Source organism: Elgaria multicarinata, chromosome 15, assembly GCF_023053635.1.
Source record: "Elgaria multicarinata webbii isolate HBS135686 ecotype San Diego chromosome 15, rElgMul1.1.pri, whole genome shotgun sequence".
Lineage (NCBI taxonomy): Eukaryota > Metazoa > Chordata > Lepidosauria > Squamata > Anguidae > Elgaria > Elgaria multicarinata.
Window position 1 is genome coordinate 30,899,958 of NC_086185.1, and position 12,786 is coordinate 30,912,743.

Here is a 12,786-nt window from a genome sequence, read left to right on the forward strand (position 1 = left end):
CGAGATACACAACCAGATATACCTAAGGTATCACCACAGTGACCATGTGGAAAGGAGGTTAGGGCTCCTGTATCTTTAACAGTTGCACAGAAAAAGGGAATTTCAGCAGGTGTCCTTTGTATGCATGCAGCACCTGGGAAATCCCCTCTTCATCACAACAGTTAAAGCTGCAGGATCCCTGCCCGCTTTTGTATCTGGTCAAGAGGGCAGGGCTCCTCTAGCTTTAACTGTTGTGATGAAGAGGGGATTATAACCAAGTGCTGCATGCATACAAAGGACACCTGCCGAAATTCATTTTCTATATAACTGTTAAAGATAAAGGAGCTCTGTCCTCCTTTCCACATGGTCACCTAAAAAGGTTATGGGCTACATGAACTAGAATAATCTAAATGTCTACCCGAATGCTTCATTGTTAAATTGAGATAAATCTTGATATGATGTAATCACATCTCTGCTCAATACGCATGAAGCTTCAGGATCACTTTTATGAAAGGAAGTGATTTAAATTTTGCCTATCATAATAATATATTAAAATAGGCAGGAAATGTTTGACGTGAGCAAGAGGGATATCTAGGCCTAAGATTCCTATTCAAATTGCTTTGATTGCTTTGTCAATTACATTTTTAATAACATTCCTATGCCATTCATTATATTGTATTTATATATTTATTTATTTATTTATTTATAACATTTGTATCCTGCCCTATATCACTAGGACCTCAGGGTGGCATACAGATAAAACCATACAATATAAAACAGTAAATATACACAGCTAAAACAAATTAAACCATTAAACAAGTTTTGTTGGTTTGTTCATTGCTTTTTTACGGTCACGCTACCATATCACACACACCCCAACTGCCACAACTCAACTTGCACTTGCAATTCTGTGCATACGTCTTCTTGAATGGTGATGAAAAGACATTTGAACCACCAAGATACAGGGGAGTGCATATTGCATTTCTCCACAATCACACTACAGAAATTTCAGGCCATACACAGTGCAAGCAGCAAATGGCTGAGGAAACAGCATGTGGACAATGCTTGGTAAAGAAAATGAAAAACCAGAAAGGTAGCTGAATAACCATTCTGGTGGGCAAAGACAGGGTGGGGGAAAAACATATTCACATTTTAATGAGAAACTATGTAATCTGCATTTCCTGAATCAACATGCAACCAAAATGCAATATTCACACCTCTGAATTTTGTGTAGTTCTCCATCCAAAAGAGGTGTTCAATGTGCATATTGGAGAGAAGTATGCACAAAAATTATACATCAGTGAAAATAAGTAAACAACAATGACATTATGTTTGTGGAAAGTGCATGGAAATATTACATTCACACAAAAATGTGTACAGTTTTTGTACGACTTTAAAAAAAAAGTCCTAAGCTGATGCGGAAATGGGACATGCCTTCCAACGCAGAGAAAGAGACTCCGAGTACCTTTAAATTCATGGATGTTCATGGGTCATTTTGACGCCACTATCAGCCCCCTGTGCCTCTCCTGCTGCATTTCCCGGTTTTAACGATAAAAATAAACCTCAGAAAACCCCACTCTTCTCAGATATATCGTTATTTGCTGGTTTTTCCTGCCATGTGCAGATGAAGTTGTGCGAAAATGCCCACTAGAGGGCACTGTCCCATTCAACTGCATTGAGCTGAACAAGCCATGTGGTCACTGCTCTCTTCCTCATGTAATTTCAGCTCTTTGCAAATGCAGAAGAGAAGTAGGAAGCAGAGCTACAGTAAGGAAATATGATTTCCTCCTCTTCTGAAGGAGCCTTAAATGATGTCAAATAAGCAACTACATGTGTACTTGCTTTTTCTGCCTCCTATGTACAAATTGCAGCATAGGGACTTGGTACCGAACATTATTTTGGTTTTCAGATGACAAGAGTGTTCACAGAGCCGTGCTTCTAGAACAGATGCTTTGGCTTACAGCTCTCATTACCCACAACATTAGTTACGCTGGGTAGGGCTGATAGGAGCTGCAGGCTGAACTCTCTGGGGGACCACAAGTTGCCCACCCCTGATCTAGAGAGTCCTTAGAGGGCTGGCAGAAGCAGGGCTATTGTGCCTGTCAGCAAGGGGCAGGCACATGGTGCTACCAGCTGGAGGATTCTGTGTCTCCCAGCAGTTGTGTGTGTGTGTTTGTAGCCCTCGTTCTCCAGAGAACTGGGTGGCTATCATTTGGCCTGTTGCCAGGCCACGGCTGGTCAGGCGGCTATTCTGGCCCTAATTGTAAAGGGCAGCTTCCACAGATCATTGGCTTTTGAATATATTCCAGAAACTACCGCTTGTCCACCTGAACCTGTGAACCTGTTTTCATTGGCAGGAGTTGGGGGGGGGGGCATCAGCTGCAGGCTTCTGAGAAAGCAATTACGCAGAGAGCATTCAGTATGACAGTGAAGGGGACGAGAAGTCCGTGTGCTTTCACTACAATAGGGGGGGAAATGTCAGGCTTTGATTGGTGTGAAATTCATTCCCTCCAACATTTCACAGATGACAAGGAGATGTAGATTTGGAACACCTGTCCCGCCAAGCATCCACCCTGCTCCCGTCTGTCTGTCTGACTGTCCGTCTTATGTCATATTAATGTACTCTTTAATAGCCTTTACCTCGCTTGGGATTCTGATGCAGCAGGGGTTTGCAGTCTTCCCAGAATCATTTCTTTCTTTTTCAAATTTTCAAATGTTTAATAGATATATTTTTTTAAAAAAAGCAACAATTGTATATTATTTATTTATTTAAAACATTTATATCCAGCCCTATATCATTAAGATCTCAGAGCGGCATACAGATAAAAACATACAGTATAAAACAATAAATATGCACAGATAAAAACAAATTAAACCATGATCCAAGTTAAAACAATATATAATTTAAAAGCAGTAAAAGCAGTTGAAAGAGTTAAAACAATGTGCCAGTGAGTTAAACCATCAAAGGGTTTGTTTAAAAGCCATGTTTTTACTTGGCGTCGAAATGAAATCAGTGTTGACGCCAATCGGGTCTCCAAGGGGAGGGCATTCCACAGTCTGGGTGCCATCACAGAGAAAGCCCTCCCCCTTGTCCCATCATAGCGTATATGTTGCATTGGTGGAATGCGGAGAAGGGCTCCTCCAACAGATCTAAGGTCTTGGGCAGGCATATATAAGGAGAGAATTTTTATATTAAGGTATATTAAGGTTTCAAACATTACAGTGTAAATGTAAATTAAAAAGGTGAATAACTGAAGAGTCTATGTGCCTACACCCCAAAATGAACTTTGGCCCTACGCTGTATCATCTCTCTCTCTCTGGCCATGGCTAGACCAGGCCTATATCCTGGGATTGTCCTGGGATCATCCTTGTGCATCCAAATAACACACAGGGGATCCCAGGAGCAGGCAGGGACAACCCCTCCATTTGCCTGGGATAATCCTTAGGTCTAGCTAAGGCCTAACTCTCTCTCTCTCTCTCTCTCTCAATCTCTGACTGGGGGGATGCCAGCAATTCACAAAAATTCTCTCCAATCAAACTGTTATTTCTGCACAACGCTCCTTAATGTATGAAGATCATAATAAATAAGGGCCTGGAGTGTCCACCCCACAATAATCTTTGAGTCTCCCCACATTATACATCCACATTTTTAGTATAGCGTCTTCTATAAAATGCCATAAATTAATAATTAAATAAAATATGAAGAAAGATCATTTTATGATGAAAGGGGATATAAATGTGAACCACCCAGAGAGCTTTGGCTATGGGGTGGTATACAAATGCAATAAAATAGAATAAATGCCAGTTACTTATTCAGTTTGCTGATTTTATTCTATTTATTAATTACATTTCTATACCACCCAATAGCTGGGCAGTTCATAACAATTAAAACCATAAGACAACATAAGGTACAATATAAAAGTTTAAAATACAGTATAAAATCAAAGTAAAAATCAAAAATAAGAATATAAGAAGTGTCATCTAGGACAGCACCCAGTTCACACAGAGGCCGACCAGCTGTCAACCTAAAAGCAGTGCAAAAATTTAAAATACAGCGATAGATTTAAAACGACAGAAATTGAAAGACTAAAATGCTGTGTAAAATAAAAAGGTCTTCACCAGGCACCAGAATGAGCTTGCTTCAAACTTTCATGCAAATAAGAAACTGGGAACTACTTACAAACTTCTACTATGAAATAATTAAAACATCTCTGTTTATAAATACCTGCAATTTAAATAATTTGAGTTTGAATTTGCACTTTTGCCACCCAGCGTGTCAGGGGTTAAGCGGTGCTAAAGAGCACAAACTCCAGATTTTAACTGACAGAGAATGGCATAAAAAAGCAATGTACAAACCAACAAAACAATATAATGAATGGCATAGGAATGTTATTAAAAATGTAATTGACAAAGCAATCAAAGCAATTTGAATAGGAATCTTAGGCCTAGATATCCCTCCTGCTCACGTCATACATTTCCTGGCTATTTTAATATATTACACTATGACAGGCAAAATTTAAATCACTTCATAGAATCATAGAATAGCAGAGTTGGAAGGGGCCTACAAGGCCATCTAGTCCAACCCCCTGCTCAATGCAGGAATCCACCCTAAAGCATCCCTGACAGATGGTTGTCCAGCTGCCTCTTGAAGGCCTCTAGTGTGGGAGAGCCCACAACCTCCCTAGGTAACTGATTCCACCGTCGCACTGCTCTAACAGTCAGGAAGTTTTTCCTGATGTCCAGCCGGAATCTGGCTTCCTGTAACTTGAGCCTGTTATTCTGTCTCCTGCACTCTGGGAGGATCGAGAAGAGATCCTGGCCCTCCTCTGTGTGACAACCTTTTAAGTATTTGAAGAGTGCTCTCGTGTCTCCCCTTCCTTCCATAAAAGTGATCCTGAAGCTCCAGGTATATTGAGCAGAGATGGGATTATATCATATCAAGATTTATTTCAATTTGAGAATGAAGCATGCGGGCAGACATTTAGGGCATATCTAGATGGGGTGATATCCCTGGGATCGACCCTGTGCGTCCACATGATGCACAGAGGGTCCCAGGAGCAGGGAGGGATGACCCCTGCATTTCCCCGGGATATGGCCCTACATGGTTTTCAGTTTTTCCTGTGGCCCTGGGATGTATGGGCAGCCATCCCGGTATAGTCCTGGCTCCTCGCGAGTAAATGCAAGGAGCCGGGCACCGGGCATGGAGCTGTGCAAGCGTTCTGTGCCCGTTGGAGGTGGGGGGTGGGAGCAGGGTTGGGGCTTTTTTCTTTTAAAAGAAAAACACTAAAATCTTTTTTTAAAAAGGCAGACGTGACGTCCTCTTCCTCCTGGGACTTCATGCCGTGTGTGGACTGAGGGGGACGATCTCGCAATCATAAAATCGCTAGATCATCCCCCTCCACCCCCTTCATCTAGCCATGCCCTTAGATTATTCTAGTTCATGCAGCCCATAACCTTTTAAGGGGAAAGGTAACCATATGGAAAGGAGGGCAGGGCTCCTGGATCTTTAACAGTTGTATAGAAAAGGGAATTTCAGCAGGTGTCCTTTGTATGCATGCAACACCTGGTGAAATTCCCTCTTCATCACAACGGTTAAAGCTGCAAAAGCCCTGCCTAGCATGACCAGATACAAAAGAGGGCAGGGCTCCTGCCGCTTTCAGTGTTGTGATGAAGAGGGGTTGCTGTTTTTTACCTATGCTTGCTCCAGGTGCAGCAAATCTGGATCTGAGCCCCAGTCACTCTTCTCTCCACTGATGCCTGGCTCCACACAGGAAATCCCCAGTGCTTAGCTGGTGTTGAATCCTTTGTTCATTCCATGACTTCCTTGAGGCAGCATTTCTGCTGAGGTTGTGTGTGGGCAGGGAGTGGGGCTGCGAAGGAAAACGAAGCTGGTTTTGGGTAAAGCTGTCACGGGAAACTTTTCAAAACTGCCGCCAGAGGGTGCTTTTGCCAAGTACAAGCAGTGCCAACTCCACTTACTTATTTATTTGAAATCTTTCTCGGCTGCCTTGAAGGCAAAAGTCCTTTTGAGGTGGCTCACACAATAAAACCCCATACAATAAAATCCTATAACAATGATAAAACAGCCCAATGATAAAACAACCCAGGTACTAATACAATTTAAAAGTCAATTGTATCTAAACTCTCAGAACAGTCCACTGAAAGGGGAAAAAATCCAGGGCCTTCCTAAAAGCTTACACTGATGGGGCCCAACAGACTCCCAGTTACAAGCTATTCCAGAGGTGTTTAAACAGGCAATTGCATCCTTGTTGCATTGCTCTTTGACCTGAATTAACAACTGCACCCAAGGGAAGGGCCAAATGCAATAGCTATCAATGTTTACATCAGATTATTATGATTTGCCATTATAGGATTCTTATGTTTACATATATCAGAACCATTTTTGTTTTGTTTTAATTGTGTAATATGGTTTTAGTAGCTGCCCCAAGCTTGCTAACAGATTTGTGTGGTACAAGCCGAAAGGCAGACCATCTTCTTTCCCCATATGCCTACTCACCAAGGTACCGTAGCTGGATTGCTCTTGGCATGAACATTCACTGCAAAACTTGGAGTATAGTTTAGAATAACATTACATCACGGTATATCTTAGGGCCACTTGAGACGTAAAATTTAGGCACATAGGAAGCTGCCTTAAACTGCCTTATACTGAGTTTTGTCGACACTGACTGGCAGCAGCTTTCTGAGGTTTGAGGCAGCATTCTTTGCTTCCCCTATCTGGAGAAGAAAGGGATCGAACCTGGAGCCTTCTGCATGCAAAACAGGTGGTCTGTCACACTGAGCTGCAGTCCTTTCCTTAAGCTATGGTCCCTCCCTGAACATACCTGACTACAAATGACACACAACTCTTATCAACCATGAAGGATCCACATGTTTATTGCTGCACAGAAATACAGGGAAATGAGCCTGGTAGCCCCATCGAGAGCATCTGGATTAAAATAAATGGGGCAAGGAATAAAAGGAGCATGATAGTCAGAGGGCATGCCTACACTAGTCATTTATCCTGGGATCATCCCAGGATCATCCCTGTGCATCCCTGTCCAAGTGACACACAGGGGAACCTGGGAGCAGGCAAGGACAATCCCTCCATTTTCCTGGGATAATCCTTAGGTGTAGAAAGGGCCTCTGTCTACTACCAACCACCTGATCAAGAAGACGAGGATGGAATTTTTGAAAAGCAAATTGCCAGTATTTCAAGGAAGTGTGATGTAGTTGTAATGGGGTGCTTTAATTACCCCAATATCAGTTTGGAGACAAATACTGCCCAAAGTGGCCCCTCCAAGAAATTCCTGACATGCGTGGCTGATAACTTTCTGCTACAGAAAGTGGAGGAGGGAACTAGAGGAAAGCCGATTTTAATTAACTCAAACTATGATAAGTAAGGTCCCAAGGCAAGTGGCCCTAATGAAAAAAGGAGTCCAAGATGGGTGGGAGTTTTTTTAAAAAGGAAATTTTAAAGGCACAATTACAAACAATTCCAACTGGGGAAAAAGATAGAAGACAACAGAAGAAACCAATGTGGCTCCACAAAAAGCTTAAAAATGACCAGAAAACAAAAAAGGACACATATAGGAAGTGGAAGGAAGGCCAGGCTACGAAAGAAGAGTACAGACAGGTAGCACAGAAGTGCTGAAATGGCGTCAGGAAGGCTAAAGCTGAGAATGAGCTGAGGCTTGCGAGGAATGCTAAACGCAACAAAAAAGCTTTCTTCAGGTATGTGCACAGTAAAAGACAGAGGAAAGAAATGGTGGTTCAACTACTCGATAAGGATGGCAAATTGATAACAGATGACAAAGAAAAGGCCAAAGTGCTCAATTCCTACTTTGGCTCAGTCTTCTCCCAAAAGCAGGTCTATGACCCTGCTGGCAAAAATGAAGTAGAAGCTGAAGGGGCACGATTGCAGTTTGAGATTGATAACAAATGGTCAAGGAACAACTAATTTCTTTGAATGAGTTCAAATCTCTACGGCCTGATGAACTGCATCCTAGAGTAATAAAGGAGCTGGCAGAAGAACTCTCAGAACCTTTGTCTATTACCGTTGCGAAATAATGGGTGAGGTGCCAGACGACTGGAGGAGGGCTAATGTTGTCTCTATCTTCAAAAAGGGCAAAAAGGAGGAACCTGGGAGCTACAGACCAGTCAGTCTAACGTCCATCCCTGGGAAAATTTTGGAGCAGATGATAAAGAAGTCAATCTGTAAACACCTTGAAATCAATGCGGTGATCACTAGAAGCCAACATGGGTTTGTCAGGAACAAATCCTGTCAGACTAATCTGATCTCATTTTTTTGATCGGATAACCTCCCTTGTGGACTGTGGGAATGCTGTGGACGTAATATATCTTGACTTCAGCAAAGCTTTTGATAAAGTACCACATGACATTCTGATCAGCAAACTAGCTAAAAGTGGGCTAGATGGAAGAACTATTACGTGGATCCACAGTTTGCTACAGAATCGGACACAAAGAGTGCTTATCAATGGAACCTTCCCAAACTGGGGGGAGGTAACAAGTAGGATACTACAGGGCTCAGTCCTGGGCCCAGTGCTCTTCAACATTTTTATTAATGGTTTGGATGAGGAGGTGCAGGGAATGCTTATCAAATTTGCAGATGACACAAGTAGGATAGCTAATACCCTGGAAGAAACCAAATGCAGAGTTACAAGATGGGGGATACTTGGCTCAGCAATACTACAAATGAGAAGGATCTTGGAATTGTTGTAGATCACAAACTGAATATGAGCCAACAGTGCGATATGGCTGCAAGAAAGGCAAATGCTATTTTGGGCTGCATTAATAGAAGTATAGCTTCCAAATCACGTGATGTACTGGTTCCTCTCTATTTGGCCCTGGTTAGGTGTCACCTAGAGTATTGCATCCAGTTCTGGGCACCATACTTCAAGAAGGGTGCAGACAAGCTGGAGCGTGTTCAGAGGAGGGCAATCAGGATGATCAGGGGTCTGGAAGCAAAGCCCTATGAAGAGAGACTGAAAGAACTGGGCATGTTTAGCCTGGAGAAGAGAAGATTGAGGGAGACATGATAGCACTCTTCAAATACTTAAAAGGTTGTCACACACAGGAGGGTCAGGATCTCTTCACAATCATCCCAGAGTGCAGGACATGGAATAATGGGCTCAGGAAGTGAGGTTCCAGCTGGACATCAGGAAAAACTTCCTGACTGTTAGAGCAGTACGACAATGGAACCAGTTACCTAGGGAGGTTGTGCACTCTCCCACTCTAGAGGCCTTCAAGAAGCAGCTGGACAACCATCTGTCAGGGATGCCTTAAGGTGGATTCCTGCATTGAGCAGGAAGATGGCCTTAAAGGCCCCTTCCAACTCTGCTATTCGATGATTCTATGTATTCATAATTGTTCTATTCAGTTTCACAAGGCAGTATGAAGAAAAATGTAATGGGTTTCAGCCATATCAACCATAGAAATCCATTTAAACTAAATGTTGAATTACATAGGATATCTCCCACCAAAGCATCAAACACTGCTGGGCTTTATTTGTAGAAAGTTACCTAAAGATGTATATAATAAAATGCACACTTGTTCCTGACACACCTTCCACTTCAAGGAAGTACACCTTCCATTTCCTTATTCTAAGCATTTTAAATCACAATCATTGAAACTATTCAGAAATTACAGGTGATGTCTCATGTTAACTTTCACCTTTATCAACAGGTAGGAAATAAATAACGGCAGTGAGATAAACAGAGTAAATAGCGATCTGACTATTTCATTTCTGAAAATGTTTACACATGGAATATACAATGAGGTAGCTGCCAGAAACTGGGTGGGTTTGTGTGCAGAGGCCAACTGGGCAGGGCTGCCTCCCCCGAGACAGAAATGATGGCAATGACTCAGGTCTCTATGGCTTTGCTACCAGATTGGAGACAAGTGGGGTTTCCTGGGGTGAAAGTACACGCATATGGCGCATGTACTTTCAGTGTGTGGAAGGAGTGGCGGTTGGGAAGGGTTCCTTCTCCCATGTCCTTTTCCCTTGCCTGATGTGGGGCAACATGTTATAGCAGGTGGAAGAAGAGGTTGGATAAAGGAGGTTGGGGGGGGGGATGAGTATTGCTTGCAACGTCTTGCACTGCCTGGATTCGTTAGAAGGAGCATGCAGCATCCCAAGGTTGCAACCTGGCAACCTGAAAGGGGAAGCAGGGGCTTGTCTACACACTCTATGTACCCCATCGTGGTTGCTCAGTTGTGCCCCGTTGTTTATATGACGCAGCTGCCAACTCGCAGCCACATCATGTGATTCCCTGTGAAGCTGTGCTTTTTCGATGTGGGGTTTTACTGCAACTTTTCACATTGCTCCAATGTCACCACAGTTGTTTGTTCATCTATCAGTGGTGGCTTCAATTTGGATTAAGAGAGTGTGTATAGTTAGGGGCGGATCCCAGTGCAGGGGAGGCAAGGAAATGCATAGCGTGGGGGTGGGGTGGGGTGGGGTGGGGCTCAACAAGCCTACAACAACAGTTTATTGCAGTCAATAGTAACAGCCGTCCCGGAAAGTAAGGTCAGTTATGATGTAGAAGTCATGAATTCAAAGAACTGTAGCAGCGTGGATATGCTGTTGCAGCCTTTCAAAGCTACAACATTGCACAGAGTTGCCAGAAAGCAACCAAGCAAGCTTTTCGCATTTTTCAGTCCCTTGACAGTTGCTGCCCATTACTACCATCGGACGACAGCGTTGCAATTTTTCCTGGCTGGAGAGCCCAGGCTCACTCCTGCCGTGTAAACCTATCGATGGCGCTTCACGGCAGCGATGCTGCAGGGTTTGGGGAGAAGCAGTAGGCAAAGCTGCATCATATAGATGCCGCCCCCCCCCCCCACCCCGGAGGCCATCTATATTTGGGACCAACATGTAAAACATTTCCTTGTGTGCCTCTATTACACGACCATGAAGGCAGCTGACCTACAAAAGCACTGTGTGGGGGGGTGGACCACAGCTGGTGTCAGGTTTCAGTCCAGAAACAAACTGGAAGACACTGAAGAGGTTTAACACTGTGGTGATATAGTCAGTGGGTAAAATCCAATGTAAATCCTACTAAAAGTAGACCCACTGAAGTGAATGGGACAAGTCGGTTTGGTTTAAGTCCCATTCACTTCAATAAGTCTACTCTAACTAAGACGTATATTGGATTGTAATATAATTTCTGCAGCCTGTACATTTTCCACTTTCAAAGGAAACATTTGTACAATACAAAATAGAATCTGGCCTGGATGTTGGTAGCATGTGGATAAGAGTGGCCGGTGTATCTCTCCCAAGAAGAGACGCGTCTAATTGGGGCTACCACCAACCGTACCTATTGAAACATACTAGGAGCTACATATGCCACTGGTGCAGTCTCGGTCCCGTTAGAGCAGACAGCATCCCCAAACGGTGAACCTGGTCTTTAGCCGGAAGTGCAGCCCCCTCAATTAGGGTGACCATATGATCGGATTTGCCCAGGTTTTTGATGGCAAATCCGAGAGGGGGAGAGGATTTCCCCCCCCAAAGGGCAGCTCTAATGGGAATTAACAAAATGCTTATAACGCTGTCATTTTTTTAAGATAAAGACATGAAACTTGACACAATGGTGGCTCTTAGGAAGGGCTTTAGTCATACCAAATTTGAAACAGATCCGTTCATCCATTGATTTTTTAGGATTTTTTTAAAAAATGAGGTTTTAAAATTATTATTTTTAAACTGTCATTTTTAAAGATAAAGAGCTGAAAGTTGGCACCATAATAGCTTTTAGGTAGAGCTTTAGCCATACCAAATTTGAAACAGATCTGGGGCCAGTAGCAAACCATGTTAACAACAACAGCAGCTTGCAACGAGTGAAGATACAGTCAGAAAAGATATTTGAGGGAAGGGGAGAATGTAACACACAGAGTATAGCAAAAGCTTCAAAGTACAGCAAAACCTACAATAGTAAGAGTGAGTGAAGTTAATTTCAGATACATTGAATCTCTCACTTGTTCTTTATTTCAGTGATTTTAACTTTAAGATGTTATGTAGAACAGATTTGTCTTAAATGTGTGCTGTAAAATCAGACATGTGACCAAGGCTATGTTCGGGTGGGCACGCCCCCTTGGTACTGGACACGCCCCCTTGGGAGGCGACCATGTTGTCCTCCTTTTTGGTTTCCAAAATATGGTCACCCTACCTCAATGCCATCTCGTTTGGACTGTGTTTCAGTTGATGATGGTTCAGGCGCTGAAGCTGGCAGGCTGTGCAGCTGGGTGGCCAGTCCAGAGATATTCCTGCTCTTCTAGGCCTCTGCCTCCCCCAATCGCCCCACATTACCAGCACCACACCGCTCTCCCTGGCTGGAGCGCAGGGTTCGGGGTGACTCACTGACTTTGATCCATTGTTTCACTTGCCCCTCCCTGTGCTGCAGCCTCACCTCTTCCTTGGCTTTGCCTTCACACCCACCTGGGTGGGGCACTTGTACGGGATCCATCTTGTGCCAGGTTGCTTCAGCCAAACCAGGAGGCCTGAAGGCCGGAGGGCATTAATTTAAAAGCTGTGTTTGGTATCTGGGTAAGCAGCCTGGGATTAAGAAGGGCTGCTGTAACCATGACTGCCAAGGAATAAAGCAGGAACGAAGGATGCTTTCTCTCCAGCTCTGAAACAAAACTGCAACCTTTCCTAGAGGAGGCCATCTTGGCTTCAGTTATCCAGGCTGTAGTGCAAAACTCTTTCTATGGGTCTGTCTTTGAAAATGAATCAGAACGGTGAACTGGCTGAAAATGCTGTCTGGCCGTTGAACCCCAGTCTGGTGTCAACTT